Source organism: Elephas maximus, chromosome 21 (genome assembly GCF_024166365.1).
Source record: "Elephas maximus indicus isolate mEleMax1 chromosome 21, mEleMax1 primary haplotype, whole genome shotgun sequence".
In the NCBI taxonomy this organism is placed as follows: Eukaryota; Metazoa; Chordata; class Mammalia; order Proboscidea; family Elephantidae; genus Elephas; species Elephas maximus.
Window position 1 is genome coordinate 64,872,627 of NC_064839.1, and position 17,199 is coordinate 64,889,825.

Here is a 17,199-nt window from a genome sequence, read left to right on the forward strand (position 1 = left end):
TTGGTTTATTTGCCATCCCATCTACAGCAGGACTGCATTTAAAAAAGTAAACAGCTCATAAAAAGACCATACTTAATGGTCTGACTGAGACTAGAGGAATCCCGGCGGTCATGGTCCCCAAACCTTCTGTTGGCCCAGGACAGGAACCATTCCCAAAGACAACTCATCAGACATGGAAGGGACTGGACAGTGGGTAGACGAGAGATGCTGATGAAGAGTGAGCTAATTATATCAGGTGGACACTTGAGACTGTGTTGGCATCTCCTGTCTGGAGGGGGGATGGGAGGGTAGAGAGAGTTGGAAGCTGGCAAAATTGTCACGAAAGGAGAGACTGAAGGGCTGACTCATTAGGGGGAGAGCAAGTGGGAGTATGGAGTAAGGTGTATATAAACTTATATGTGACAGTCTGACTTGATTTGTAAACGTTCACTTGAAGCTCAATAAAAGTTAATTAAAAAAAAAAGTAAACAGCTGAGTCATAGCACCAGTTTAAGGGCCCAAGTTATCCAACTGTTATAAGAGACTCGTTCAGAGGAAGACTGGAATTGTGACCACAATTCATATTGTGCAAACTGGTCATTTCCATTATCTTTAACAGTCACCACAGAAAATGTCAAAGCTCGATTTTTTTTTTTCTTCCTCTGACTCTTTCATATTTTGTTGTGTGAGTCACGTCCTATAGTAGCTCCTGGCTGACTTGAAAGGCTTTCTGGGACATCAATTCCCAGGACTCAATTTTCTCTATCAGATTGTTGCAAATAAATTTCATTTTATATCTCAGCTCGTAACAGCAGGGAAAATGCCTTACTGTGTCTCTGCTTTCTACTGTTGTGTTTAATGCTACAGCTGAGGACTTGATGGTTCCTTCCTCCAAGAGACAGAGAAGATGAGAATGTTATTTCCCCTCCCCCACCCTTTAGCTCCCCACAATTGAGCACTGAGGTAGTAAATCACTATCATAATTGTCTGGATAGATCCAGTCAACTGGCTTAACGAGACAGGAAGTTGGTTGCTGAAGGAAAGGAGTGACATTTTAACAGGATGACTCGCCTCAAACTGTAATTTATCCTTCACAACACATTTAATTTTTCTGGAAAGTTATCAGAAGCAAAATTGCCATCTTGAAGAGGCCAAACTCTGCTTACCCCTTTTGAATCACTTCGTTAACAGAGCATAGAAGCATACAAAACATTCTTGAAATATTTGGAAATATACACTGGCAAAATGCTGTATTATCAACCTCATATCTGGCAATTCTGTAGCATTCGAGATTTTAAATATTCCCTTTGAAAAGACAGAAATTCACAAAAAAAAAGAAAGAAAAGAATAGACGGAAGTTCAATACTGCTTCTTTCATTCTGCAAGGCTTGGCAAATGCCAGATTTGCATTTCTGTCTTCTGACAAGGACATGGAGGGAACCTGAGCTTTCTGTTTGCCATCTCCAAGGCTTGTTAAATAGTCCTGAACCAATGACTGGCCAGCATCCTAGAGTCTGGGACTGTGCTCACAGCTGGGGGAGGAGGCGATGGGCTCACCCTGGAGGGACAGCGTGGAACCACACAGTTCTGCAGCGTTGCCATATATTTGACTTCAACTTAGAGTACGACTAAATGGGGAAAAAAAAAGAAATCACAAATGCTTCTATTCGTTTTTTCTTGATTTTTGTTGTTGTTGTTGTTGTTAAAAGACTTAACACATGTTCTGTTTTAACTTGAACAATTTAGGCTTGATCTCTGTAATCTTTGAGGTGACCCATCTACCTCACACTTGCGCATTTCTTTGCCTGTCCTCACCATTCTCTCTTCTTTTTCTCCCTCTCCTCCTCCTCCTTCTTCCTTTTCCTTTTCTTCTCCTCCTTCATTCTAACTTTTTCTTCCCCTCTTCCTTCCTTTCTCCCTCCCTCCTTCCCTCCATCTAGCCCTTCCTTTCCCCTTTTTTCCTTTCTTACCCTTCCACCCCTCTCTCCCATTTCTTCCTTCCTTTCTTCTTCTTCTCCTTCAATCTAACCTTTTCTTTCCTGCTTTCTTCCTTTCTCCCTTCCCTTGCAGCCCTCCCTCCCTTTCTCCTTCCTTCCTTCCCTCCCTCCCTCCTCTTCCCTTCCCCTTAAAATGTCTCAGCTTCAGAGAGACCCTGCTTCTTGCTCTCTGAATTGCCTGCTGGGCTTTGATTTAGATATAAGTTCTAAAATATAAGTTCTAAAATAGGAACTTCCCCTAAGTCTTTTTGCCAGAATTCTGTTGGTACTAAAGCCAGCATTTTTGCTGAACTGTTCAGGAGATTTAAAGGAGTGACTATTCTATGGCTTGTACTAAATACACACGTCCTCCTGGCCTTTGTTTTAAGCAAGAGGGCAGAGGTCCATGGGTGGTGGTGGAGCAGCATCCTAAGCTGGAAATAGATTTATTTGCTCATGATTTTGGTAAAAAAAAAAAAAAAAATTTAAACAATACAGAAGTAGATAAACAGTAATCATAACAGCCATTGTTTCGAGTGTCTGGTTTGTCCTCACTGATTGACTCTTTACAGCTACGTCATAGGCACTATTATTATCTTTGTATCTTTTGGGAAGGAAAATGCACAGCTAGTCTGTGACAGAACCAGCATTTGAAACCTAGGTAGGCTAGCTCCAGAGCTCCTTCCTATAACCACTACTCCACCCTGCTTCAGTAGGTAAGTGGGCACGTAGGATTTAGCCTGGAGGTTTCTTTAAATGTAAGTAGGATAATACTATTGGTCTTATTCCAACATTTAAAAATCATTTCTCAATATATCTTGGAGATCTTTCTATACAATTGTATAATAATCAATTTAACCATTCCCCTGTTTATTTATGGACAATCAAGTTGTTCCCAAGTTTATGATATTACAAATCATGCTGTAAAAAAAAAACCTGAACTAACATATTTATACATATGCGTGAGCTCTTGTACAGGGCAAATTCCTTGAAGTGAAATTACTGAGTTGGAAGGTGTGTTCATTTGAACTTTTGATAGATACTGCCAAATCTCCCTCCAAAAAAGGCTGTGTCAATGTATATTCTTAAGTAAGAATCATGGCTGGAAGTAGATGTCTATAGCGAAAAGTGGTCCTCTCTTCTTCAGGTGGAAGTCGGTTGTATTGTGTGTTGATCTTTGCAGCCACATATTAAAACATGGCATAAGCTCTAGTTTACTCTGTAATGCAGACGTCAGCTGGGGCCTGATGCCATTCCTGTGCCCACATCATGGACTTACAGTCTTAGAGGTGCCTCTGCCTCCAGACCCAGCATCACACCTTCTGGCTCTGTTCCACTCTTACGTGATCACCTTTGTTGGTTTTAAAATGTAAAACTAAACATTTTATCAGTTTTAGCAACTACCTCCAAAGATTTGGAGGGCCACGGGGAGGAGTTACATCACGCAGTACAAAGCACACAATGGTCTTCCAGTCCCCTGTCTTCTTCCCTCCTTCTTGCCTGTCCTCTCAGGTCACAGCTCTGTTAGGCCATGTTGCCTCCCCCTGGCCTCTAAAAGCTGGGCCCCAGCCTAGCTTACAAACCCTGGAGGCTCAACTCCTACCCACGGGCCTCAAAGAACAAGTTCTCCCAAAGGTGAGTCTCTTCCTAGAAGGAATCTCACATTAGCTGCTAATAATATACAATATTCATCATTTTAATTTCAAAACATGTCAAGTCTTTCACCCTGAAGAAAGAATGTGCTGACTCCTGGCGAGAAAAGCATTCGCCCTCCCTCCCCGCTCTACCTTTCCCACACCTTCATCCTCCTACACAGCTGAGAAGATATCTATTTCGCTGGCTCCTTACACTCAAGATCCTTAATTAACTCTCTGTCAGATCGTCCTTCATCAGTTTAATAACACCTATCTTTGTTTTCTATCCTGGCATAAATACATCTAATCTATCTCAGCAGGTAAAATGAGGAAATTGCTCTCCTTTGCCACTTTTCCTTTGTGCTCTCCCGGCTTTCTGTGAACACCTACTACCCCCCCCCCCCCACTACGCGGAGATCCCATTTTATTTTTCTCAGATGTCTGGAAGGTAAGCGCCTGGTTTTCTTGTCCCAGTGTTCATGTTGCCCTAAGAGTGAAGTTAGTAAAAGGACAGGAAAGACGTATAGGCTCCTCTCCATCACCCACTTTAGGAAAAGCAGCAACTTAGTTCTTGTCCTCTCTCAACAGGAGAAGGGATTTTTTTTCCCTTTGACTGAAAACACCCCAAGACGTACATCTGTAGCAGAATCTCGCAAAAGTAATGGCTTCCAAGAATCCAATTATTCAGGCTCTCTATGACTCGAAATCTTTAACTCTCATGGGTTTGGGTTTACCCCACTGGGGCAAGCATCCGAAAAAATGAGAGGCTGGAAGGAGTGAACCATTTCTGAAAGCATAGCCAACACCTGTTAGATTTGAATCCCCAGAAGCACAAATCCTGTCCTCTAATTTTCTGAGAGTTAATTGTTCCAAGGCCCAGAGGGATGATCCACATAATCAATTTCTACAGAGACTTCATTCCCTGGGAAGAAGGGCCTTTTCTTTAATTTTTTTTTTTTTTCTGGTGAGCTTAACCCGTTTAACGCCAACCAATTCTTTAATGAGTCTCTGCTTTTCATATTGCCTTTCACATTTTCAAACACATTGCCCACTTCTTTTCCTTAGGCATTGACAAGATTTATTAGTCTATAGCTTGCTTGGCTTGCCTAATTTGGGTTGGGCCTACGCAATGTCAGAAACAAATGGGAAACCAAAATAAAATTGGTTCATTGATTTGATCCATCAACCAGACGATTAGTTAAACTGATCTCTTTATTAAATGAGCTCTTGATTTGGTTGAAGTGACTAGTCGATTCCCTTGCAACTGTCAAGCATTATAGATTGTCAAATTCTAGCAACTCTTCTAAATAATTTTCTGTGTTCTCTGCCTTTAGAAGTAAGCAGAAATGAGACTCTTCTGTGTTTTTTTAGGGAAATTCTGCCAACTCCTGATGAATGTCGTATGGCTAAGGACTGTACATAAAAGTGATGCAACGGCACATGTCATCTAGAATCAAGAAGTTCATCTAAGAAGCACTGATAACTTAATACTGCAGTAAAGAACCCCTGGAAATAATAGAAATATCTCGGCTCCTGAGGAATTTTTGGCCTATCTTGTCGGGAATTCTGCAGTGGCAGAGTCGTGTCTATGAATTTCAAATGGATTCGATTTTCTTTTTTTTTAAATGGCAAAGAGTAGCAAGTTGGTTTTTCAATATGGTCTTCAGAGGGCATTGTTGGTGATCTGCAGTACAACCTCGGAATAAAATATTAATTATAAACTGCCGTTCTGAGTAGCAGTTGGACTGAGATGGGGCCTTGTATCAACCAGTGGCAGAGTTTTTTTCTTTAAACTCTAAAATGTTTTATTCCAAGGGTATTCTTGTCTGAGAAAATGGTAATTTAGATTGTTTCATCAGTCCCCCTCTACTTCCAATTTCTGGCTGTCCCAGGCCCTCTCACTCGTATGCTGCTACCTTCATTGAAGCTTGGTTACTCCAGTGTTCAGCAGCTGCCTTCTCCCAACGCTTTAAAGTCGTCTGGAAATACCCTGCCTTTTTCCATCTTTCTGTTCTTACTGTTACCTGAACCCCAAACAAGACATACTCAGACATGTGTCTGCAATCATACACACAACTTAAAACATATTTGGAGAAGTCGGCAGCTTATAAAAGTTCACCCTCTTCTTCATAACCTTCTGGTAATTTCTCTCCTTTTTTTGATAGATTTTTAAATATAAACAATTGTCAGAGCAGTTGAGTAGGGGAGATTACAAGCCTTTAAAGATCCTGCTAAGGCGTCCTTAGGTGGTGCAAATGGTTAACGTACTCACTGCTAACCAAAAGGTTAGAGGTTCAAGTCCACTCAGAGGTGCTTTGGAAGAAAGGCCCAGTGATCTAAAAAAAAAAATTTTTTTTTTTTGATCTACTTTTGAAAAATCAGCCATTGAAAACCCTGTGGAGCACAGTTCTGCTCTGACACACAGTGTCGCCATGAGTCAGCATGGACTTGACAACAACTGGTTAAAGAGCCTGTGAAGAACAGAGGTGCCTATCTATCTGAGCCTCAGTTTCCCCTTCTAAAAAAATGAGAGCAACCGTGGCAGTGATTTGAGAAGGATGAAGAGATTATGCTTTCGAAGTCTTTTTGAGCTTCTCTGTACGATGGTGCCAGCGAAGAACGAAGTATCGTTTTCCTTCGGGCAGAATAATTAAAACAAAAATCTCATGAGTCCCATCTCTATGCATGTCTCTCAAATTGCTTACGGGGTGATTTTTAAGAACAGAGCAGCTCTGTGTCATTTATTTATAATCGCCTTTCACTGTTACAGTGGGGCATTCATACCCATCACCTTTGGGCTCTGGGGAACTGTTCACGTTCATTAGGGAAAGGAAACAGTCTTTCTTTCAAATAAGCAATTTGATTGCTTCAGGAATAGGTCTGTAATTACTGGAGCACTGGGATATGTTATTGTTAATAAGATGAAGAAACCAGCCCTTCTCTATTCAGAGGGAGTTCGGCCTCTTCTTCCAGAGACTGTAATTAAAAGGGGGTGGCAGCAGTTCCCTGTGCCCCGTGACAGGGCTGGCACCAGGCTGGTGACTGCAGGTCAGAGGCACTTCCTCCCAGACTGTCATTTATGGGGATGGACAACCAGACCAGAGCAGAGCAGCTTTTAGAATATCACAGGTGCTCCCATAAAGGAGGACTTACCTGAAGGCACAGAGTGAACTCACCTGTTCATATATATGGTGGGAAGGTCAAGGTCTCTGGGTTGTGGCTTATATTTATATTTGAAATGGTATAACAGCATTAACTGTGGGAGCTTGACAAGCTTTTATAATTTTAATTTTTATATCCAGAGGCTACATTGGATTGTAATTGGGGTGGACGCATTCAGGAGGATTTACTACTTTAAATTTGACAGCAACTAATCCATGTCCTATTAGCAATGGGTAATATAGTTTTCTGGCCTTCATTTAATTAATCATTTCAATCATTTGTTCATTCATTCAGTTCACTCAATAAGCATTTATTTATTTCCTGTTCTATTCTAGGCATTGTGCCTGGCTCTGGGCAAAGTGGCCCTTGCCTTCAGGAACTCACTGACTCATCTACCCATTGCTCCTTGTTTGCTATTTTGGTTGTTAGCCTTTCCCTTTTCTTTGTCCTTACCGTTCACGTTTATATTTAGTCTTCTGCCATTTTTTTTTTTTTTTTGCCCCTCATTCTCCCCTTCTTGCTAACTATTTAAAATGTCAGAAACAATACCCTTGTCATCAAAGTATAATTTGTCATCATTGTACATAGAACCAGGAGCCCTGACAGCACAATGGTTAACAGCTCGACTGCTAACCAAAAGGTCAGCAGTTCAAAGCTACCAGCTGCTCCTTGGAAACCCTATGGGGCAGTTCTACTCTGTCCTATAGGGTTACTGTGAGTCAGAATCGAATCGACGGCAATGGTTTTTTGTTTGTTTGTTTGTTTTTTGGTACATAGAACCAAGTCTAAGAAAGCAGTTCTGTTTGATTATACTCAACCAAGACAGTTTTAGTAAAGGGCAGTGCAAACAATTTATGAAGACATTTCAGACAAGTGTATCTCAAGAAAACATTTTATTTTCGTGCTGATCTGCTGGAGTGTAAGGATTTGAAATGTTTTTTCTTATAGCAAGCAGAACCTTTTGTCAATACATCTGGGAAGCTCTTTTCTATTAGAAAAAAAGCCAATTTTGGATCAGAAAGAGGAGCTTTCCCTGTTCTGCCCTTTGTGTCCAAAGATGATGCCACAGCTGCCATTCTAGAAGAGGGCATTCTTAAGTTGTTTCCTGGGCTGTGCCAATGGATTCATGCTTATTTACACATGCCTACCTGATTCTTGGAGTCCTGGTAGCACAGTGGTTAAGTATTTGGCTACTAACCAAAAAGTTGGCAGTTTGAATCCACCAGCTGCCCCTTGGAAACCTTATGGGGCAGTTCTGCTCTGTCCAATAGGGTTGCTATAGGGTATCTATGAGTTGAAATTGATTTGATGGCAATGGGCTTATTTGTTTGTTTTGGCCTATCATGACCAGTGGAAACCCTGGTGGTATAGTGGTTAAGTGCTATGGCTGCTAACCAAAGGGTCAGCAGTTTGAATCCGCCAAATGCTCCTTGGAAACTCTATGGGGCAGTTCTACTCTGTCCTATAGGTTCACTATGAGTCACAATCAACTCGATGGCATTGGGTTTGGTTTTTTTTTTTTTTTTGGTCATGACCAATGGAGCCCTGGTGGTGCAGTGGTTAAGCATTTGGCTGCTAGCCAAAAGATCAGCAGTTTGAACCCACCAGCCACTCCTTGGAAACCCTATGGGGCAGTTATACTCTGTCCGATAGGGTTACTATGAGTCGGTATTGACTCAAAGACAATGGGTTTGGTTTCTATTTTGGGTATCATGACCAACCGTGTTCCCTGGGGAGACATTGGACAAGATTTAAAGTTGTATTAGTTGACACTCTTTGTTGGCAAATAACAGAAACCTATCAGACTTTTTTTTTTTTATCAGACTTGGCTGAAGCACAAAGAGGGAATTTGCTGTAGGGACACAGGAGTGTGTCAAGGAGCTAAGGGCAGAACTACAGCAAGATCTTAGAAAGGGCTGGGATTTTAAACTGAAAAGCATCCACATCCCCCAGGTGTACTCTTGGTCCATCTCCCCTCTGCTTTTTCTTGCACGTCTGCTTCATTCTCTAACACTAGAGTTCAGCTTTTCTGCTTCTCTGTCCACAGGGCTGAATGTGGCTGGAGCACAACCACCGAATGGACTTGTGACTGTTCCAGCCATTAGCACAGTCTGACTTGCTATCTCTCCATTCCTACTCCTGGGAGAGAGAATCTATTGTCCCAGCTTGGATCAAGTGCTCAACTCTTGCCCAATCATCTGAGGCCAGAGAGGTAAGCCACATATCACAGTCTCTAGGAGCCACCATGTAGATCAGGCACACTTCTCTAGAAGGTAGAATGGTTTGAGGGCCAGAATATTGATTTTTGGTAAAGACAACCCAAAGAATGTCTCCCGGAAGGCCACCAAATTCTGGAAACACAAGTAAACACATACTACATGGTTCATAAATATTACATGATAAAATAATACTATCTATGTTTCCAGACTTGGTGGTCATCTTGTACTATAAGAGATAGAGCCTGAAGGCCTAGAATAGAAGGAATCTACAGGGCCAGAATCCATGATGATGTCACTAGCCTGGGCATCCAACTGTCTGAGCTAACCGTCCTAAATGCCCATGTGGATCATGTAAATAAGAATCATACATAATAAAGAGATAATTGCCTAAGCTTTCTAATTGCAACCAAATATCCTCTAGTTACAGAGAATATTTAGCAGTCTAATTAGTAGCATTCATTACCCCTCCCCTTTAGTCCCCTAAGGATGATTCATGCTAAATCCTAAGTAATCCAAATCCTAGTGCTCTGATTTAGAATAAAAGGAACCTAGAGCTGGAGGATGGCACCAGAAGGAGGGCCCCAGAGCTTGTTGCAATACACCCAGAGGGGGCTTTAATTAAAGATGCCTGTTTGAAATGATTTATAGGACACATCTGGCTTTGTCTTTAAACTCTTAGTGTCCACACCCCTATGTTCCTTTGGTTTCTCCTTCAAATACCATAAACATAGGCCAAGAGGACAACAGAATGATACATCCGAATGATGACAAAGTCATTGAGTTTCACATAAATTCATAATTAGCCTTTCTAGTTTAGGAGGAAATCCATCAGCACTGCATGCAATTCCCATCAGCTCCATCGCAAAATAGGTTCCCAATATATCCCACGTTATAGCTCCTCACCACCTCCATTGCACTTGTATTCAAATGGCAATCATCTCTTCCTGACCACTCTCACAAGCTTCTACCTAGTCTCCTTGCTTCAATTCTTGCCTTTCTGTTGTCCATTCTCCACATTGTGGTCTGTTAAAAAAATATTAATCATATCCTGTCACTAACCTGTGTGAAGAATGAGGATTCCAGACACTTAATTGTGCTCATGAGGAGTCTGTACATAGATCAAGAGGCAGTCTTTTGAACAGAACAAGGGGATACTAATAGGTTTAAAGTCAGGAAAGATGTGCATCATGGTTGTATCCTTCCACCATACTTATTCAATCTGTATGCTGAGCAAATAATCCAATAAACTGGACTATATGGAGAAGAATGGGGTTTCAGCATTGGAGGAAGACTCATTAACAACCTGCGTTATGCAAATTACTCAACCTTGCTTGCTGAAAGTGAAGAGGACTTGAAGCACTTACTGATGAAGATCAAAGACCACAGTCTTCAGCATGGATTACACCTCAACATAAAGAAAACAAAAATCTTCGCAATTGGATCAATAAGTAACATGATGATAAACAGAGAAAACATTGAAGTTGTCAAGGATTTCATTTTACTTGGATCCACAATCCACATCTATGGAAGCAGCAGCCAAGAAATCGAAAGATTCGTTGCACTGGGCAAATCTACAGCAAAAGACACCTTTAAAGTGTTGAAAAGCAAAGATGTCACCTTAAAGGCTAAGGTGCACCTGACCCAAGCCTTGATGTTTTCAATTGTCTTATATACATCAGAAAGCTGGATGAGGAATAAGGAAGACCGAAGAAGAAGAATTGACGCCTTTGAATTGTGGTGGGGTTGAAGAATATTGAACATACCATGGACTGCCAAAAGAATGAACAAATCTGCCTTGGAAGAAGTACAGTCAGAATGCTCCTTAGAAACAAGGATGGCGAGACTATGTCTCGCATACTTTGGACATGTTATCAGGAGGGATCAGTCCCTGGAGAAGGGCATCATGCTTGGTAAAGTAGGGGCTCAGCAAAAAAGAAGAAGACCTTCACTGAGATGGATTGACACAGTGGCTGCAACAATGGGCTCAAGCATAATGATTGTGAGGATGGTGCAGGACTGGGCAGTGTTTTGTTCTGTTGTACATAAGAGTCACTATGAGTAGGAATTGACTTGACGGCACCTAACAACGACCTGTTGATAAACTTCAAATGGCTTAGCACTGCACTTACAATAAAATCTAAATTCCTTTCTATGGCCTACAAGGATCTAAGTGATCTGCCCTTCTGCCTTCATCTAGTACTACTCTATGCTTCTTTTCTGGAAGCTTCTGTGCTTTTTTTGGCCTCAGGGCTTTTGCACTAGCTATTCCCTTGATCTGAACCATTTCTATCCTAGAACATCACATGGCTGGGCCTCTTGGTCCCATCACTAGTATCTAACTATCTTTTCTCCATCTCCCTCACTTTTCAATACTGTGTGCTTCCTTCATAACACTGTTATCTGAAATTGTCATATTAACATATTTATTTGCATTTGCATTTTTATCGTCTGTCTTCCCCTGCTAGAATGTAAGCTCTGAGGACAGGAGTCTTGTGTCAATGACTTGGCTTGCTCACTACTGTGTCCCTAGCACCTAGCACACAGTGAGTGCTCGGTGAATGAATTGATATTAATTCTAATAATAAAAAGTTAGAGGAAACATATTTAGTCTGGTCAAGGTTTTTGATTATAGAAATCTGATACTGTAAAATTTCTGTCATATGTTTCATGTATTTATGTTTCATAAAAATGGCTACACAGTAGCTCTAAGTGTGAACTTGTCAGGATATAAAATTGAAGTTTGTCACGAAATGAGGTGAATACACTAAAGATGCATCTTTTATTATTTTGGTAGGATTATGATACTTATTTCTCCTCATTAACATTGTAACATTTGTCAGATAGGAATGCTTCTGGCTACCCATGCAGAATACCTGACTAGCAATAAAAAAAAACCTTAAGCTAATAGGGCTGCTCTGTTTATCTATTGCTACATTAAAAAAAAAAAAATACCCACTACTTTGTGGCTTAAAACAATATTCATTTTGCTAACAAATCTGCAGTTTGGCTCTGCAGGGGAGCCCATCTCCCCCTGCACCCCCCCGCCCTTTGCCTCAGATGAGTGGGGTCTGCAAACATCTAAAGACTCATTCACCCACTTGTCTGGTGCCTAGGAAGATTCAAACAGCTGTATCTAGGACTCCTTGGTTATCTATTTCTTTGTGGTTTCTCCACTTGGTCTCTCTAGCATGGCGGCTTCTGGGTAGTTAGACTTCTTACATGTCAACTAACGGCTCCCAAGGCATGTGGAGAGAGAGGAAGAGAGAGACGCACACACACACACAGAAAGAAGCTGTATCAGCTTACCCTCAGCATCACATTTTCCCTATTCTATTTGTTAGAAGCAACTCGCTAAATCTGACCCATAACCAAGGGGAGGGATTTTAGACTTCTGATGAAGAGTGGAAGCCCTGGTGGCATAGCGGTTAAGTGCTACAGCTGCTAACCGTAAAGGTCGGCAGTTCAAATCTACCAGGCGCTCCTTGGAAACTCTATGGGGCAGTTCTACTCTGTCCCATAGGGTCACTATAAGTCAGAATTGACTCAACAGCAATGGGTTTGTTTTTTTTCCTCTGATGAGAAGAGGGTCAAAGAAGTTTATTTTTCTTGCATAAGAAGAAGTACAAAGATAGATATTCCAAGGAAGGTTATAAAGTGACTTAACAATGTTATCAAGAACCCAGGGCCTTTCTAGCTTTTTTCTCAACATCGTTAGGTCCTTGTTTTATCACCTTGGTTATATGATGGCTGCCGCGTCTTCAGAGATCATAGCTGTAGTCTAGGCAGAACAAAAGCAGAATACGGTTTTCACACACACATATACACACACACACCGCACCACACCCTTCCTGCCTGAGCAGACAAGTAAAAGCTTTCTTATAAGCCGGTCAACTTCCTCTTAGATCTAATTGACCAAAATTTGGGTCACATGGCTCCCACTAACTGTAAGGGGAACAGAGATTGAGGATTTTTCTTTCCTTCCTTGATAATAAAGAGGAAGACAATGTCAAAAGCGATTAGGAGTGCAGTTTGAAGAAGCTGGTCAACAATGTCTGTCAAGCAGCACAAATTCCCAGAAAGGATGCTCATTTTCGTTACAGGTATTTGGATGTTTGGTGATCTAACTATGACTTGTGATATTTTATGAATCAGAATTGACTTGATGGCAATGGGTTTGATTTTTATATGTAACAGGGATCCCGTACGAGAAAGAGAGAAAAAAATAAGTTTGAGGAGAGGAGTCAGAAATTTGAGAAGAAGAAAACGCAAGGAACTGCTAGGGATTAAGTTGTTGTTAGTTGCCATTAAGTCAATTCCAACTCATGACAATCCTGTGTAAGCGGAGCGGAACTGCGTTCCACAGCATTTTCAAGGCTGGGACCTTTCAGATGCACATCACCAGGCTTAATTCCAAGGCACCTTTGGTCAGTAGTCAAACACTTAACCATTTCTACAACCCAGGGACCCTGTAGGATCCTCTAAAGCCCACAAGGACTTATGTCGGAAGCATGGCTAGAGACAGGGGACTCCCGTTTCTCAAATCAAAGTTAAGTGGGCCTCGGTTTCATGTGACTGTTACGGTGTGACGGAGAGCCCTCTCAGGCCCTGTCCCTTCAGCCTTCCCCTGTCACTCTGCCTTGTCTCACAACATCCCTCAATTGGTTTGGCCTGTTTTTTTTTTTGGCAGTAGCAGAGTAACTCCCTTGTCAGGCTAAAAGATTTATAATCCAAAATGAATCTCGCAGTTTTCCAGCCTCCTCTTCGAGCAGAAAGTTCTGAAAAAGAACATGCCGTAGGTCTGTATGGTTATTTACCACCCCCTCTGTGGGGCTTTCAGCAGCTGTAGAATCAGGCTCATGTAAAACATTTTTTTCCTTTCTGCTAAATTCATTTCTTTAATTGTTTTTCTGTCCAAGTCAGAGATGAATTAGCAATTGCTTGGCAGCCAATTAAAATTCATATTGAGCTATGCTCTGACCCAGGGGTTAGAAGAAAATTTCCTAGAGACCTTAGGGGAGTCTCTCTCCTGGGTTTCTTGGAGGTGAGAAAAATTCATATCCTGCTCTCTAGTTCTCATCCGTTGTCTGGGGTGATGACCGACCGTGTTCCCAAGGCATTGTTTGCAAAACCTAGAGACAACTCTTTAACTCCCTACTCGGCCATTTCTCTGAGATGTGGCTAGAAGGGCTGTGGCTACAGCTGCCAGTAAGTGGTTCTCTGCTGCAGCGCTGTGTAAGTTTTGGACCAGGAAGAGGCACGAAGAGAGGGTTCAAGGTTTTCTGTTTTCCCCTCTTCTGAGGTTTGATCATTCTAGGGAGCTGAAAAGAGAGAGGAAGAGAGGCCAGGTGTTTAGCAGGGGTGAAAAACGTGCACACGTGAAATGAGTCTTCTTTTCCATGAGTCAGCGACACACTTGCATGGCTTAGGGTCTGTAAGTGAATTTACATGGACGGAAACCTCCATTGCACAATGCTTAGAACATCCCATTCCAGCAGGGTTACAAAACTCTCAAATTCCTAGTCCTTGACAAATCTTTTTTTTTTTTTTTTTACTTTTCACAATGATCATTCCATGGAGAGAAAAGCAAGCTTTGACCTTAAGTCACAAAAAGGTTTGGATACAGGCAAAGTGGCTCTTTATGTCTCTATAGTTAAATAGCAGTAGCATTTTTTTTTTTTTTCTGACATGCAACATCTATGAAAATAATATGCCATTGCTGATACTGGGCTGTCAAACAGATTGGAAAAAAAAAGATTTATATAAAAAGAAATTCAAATATCTCTAGCTAGATAGCCAAGAGGGTAAAGAGAGGGGAGACTTACGTTAACCTGATCTTTATAGCTGCTAAAAACCTGACAAAGGAAATATGAATTTTAACTGGCTGCCAAGCAATTGGTTATTCATGGGTGACACAAAAAACAAGGGGAACTTTCATTTTCTCCTTGTCATTTTTAAACAGAGAGATTGTCAATTCAGCAAGTGCAGCTACTAAACGTATTTCAGAAGGGCACCACCTTACTAACACCCAGTCTCAGTATGACATCAAGCCCAAGACTGCTGCACCATCACCCTTCCATCACTTTTCCACCAGCCCTGTCCCTGTTATGGGCCATTTCATTTTTGGAGCGGCACCACTCTCGCTGGGCCCTGCCATCACCATGCGTTTCCAGTAAGGAGAAGTAAAACAACATCAGTTCCTTTAACAAGCAGCCATCATGGACTCTTCTTCTGCAGTCACTGTCCCCACCATGAGTGGTATTCTTTGATCACATGTGATTTCTCCAGTCACCGGTCTGGTGTTCATTCAGTTCAAGTCAATTAAACAAAAAAATATTGAGCGCATACTAGGTGTTGGGGCCCAGTGTCGTATACCATGTTTTCAGATAAGATTTTAACGTGTTATGGAGCCTTGGTGGTACAGTGGTTAAAAGCTATGGCTGCTAACCAAAAGATCAGCAGTTCAAATCCACCAACCGCTCCTTGGAAACCCTATGGGGCAGTTCTACTCTGTCCTGTAGGGTCATTATGAGTTGGAATCAACTCAAAGGCAACAGGTTAAGTTTTGGGTTTATCAAACCATTAGCAAACTGGTAACAGTCATAGATATCCCAGAAAACCCTAGAGTGTTTAGGAAATATGATACATACTAATTCACTCAACAAATCAACTGGTACCTATGTATCAAAAACCCCAAAACCAAACCCAGTGCTATCGAGTCGATTCCGACTCATAGCAACCCTATAGGACAGAGTAGAACTGCCCCATACAGTTTCCAAGGAGTGCCTGGCAGATTTGAACTGCCGACCCTTTGGTTAGCAGCCATAGCACTTAACCACTATGCCACCAGGGTTTCCACCTATGTATCAGCCTCTGCTAAATGCTGGGGCACTTCAGTGAATAAGATAGACAAGGTCCCTGCTCTCAAGGAGCGTATATTCTAGTAGAGTTGTTATTGTTAGTTGCCATCAGGTTGGCTGTCAACTCATGGTGACCCCAGGTGTTAGAGAGTAGAACTACTCCATAGGGTTTTTGTGGCTCCATAGAGTTTTTATATAATCTTAACAGAAGCAGATCACCAGAGTTTTTCTTCTGCAGAGCCACTGGTTGGGTTCAAACCACCAACCTTTCAGTTGGCAGCCGACCCCAAACCACTTGCGCCACCTGGGCTCCTACATTCTAGTAGGAAGAGATGAGTAGTAACAAGCAATCAAACAAATAAATGAGATGAACTCAGATCCTGGTGCCTGCTAACAGGAGTCCTTGGATGAGCCCCCAGCTGCTAACTGAAAGCTTAGAAGTTCGAATTCACCCAGAGGCACCTCAGAAGAAGAGCCTGGTGATCTACTTCCAAAAAATCAGCCATTAAGAACCCTATGAAGCACAGTTCTACTGTGAAACATGGGGTTGCTCTGAGTTGGAATCAACTCAACGACTTTTTTAATGGAATAAAGAGGCTGTGAGGAAAACGTATGGGACGACTTGAGAAAGAGCGGTCATGAAGGACCATTTCTAGCTAGTCCCCCAGCTCGTGCCCCACTCAGCCCTCATCCTCCAGAGAGAAACTACAGACCGGGGTCATCACTCACATAGAGTGCCCTCCCTGTGGGAGCCAGCCCCTCCTCCTGCTTCCCAGCTGCCTCTTCTTCTGTCCTGCTTCCCATCCTGCACCAAATCAGGGGAGCTCTTGGTAGGAGCAATCCAGCCCTAAATCACTATTTATATATCTTGGAGTAAACTTAACACTGAGAAAAGGCTCTGGAATGACTGCTCTGGGGACGAAAGCCCATCTGGAAACATGAATAATGTGAAATTTATCCCTCCATGAATCCCCCGCAAGACCAATTACAATATCATCCTTTCTGAGAATTTCTGCCAATTTTTTATGGGGTCACCAGAAAGTTATATTTTAAGTGAAAACTACACAAACTTATATTAAAAAAACCAAACCTGTTGCTGTTGAGTCAATTCCGACTCATAGCAACCATACAGAACAGAGTGGAGCTGGCCCATAGGGTTTCCAAGGCTGTAAATCTTTAGGACGCAGACTGCCACGTCTTTCTCCCATGGACAGGCTGGTGGGTTTGAACTGCTGACCTTTGGGTTAGCAGCTGAGATCTTAACCATTGCACCACCAGGGCTCCTACAGACTTATATACCAAAATCAAAAAACCCAAGACATTGCCATCGAGTCAACTCCAACTCGTAGCAACCCTATAGGACAGAGCTGAA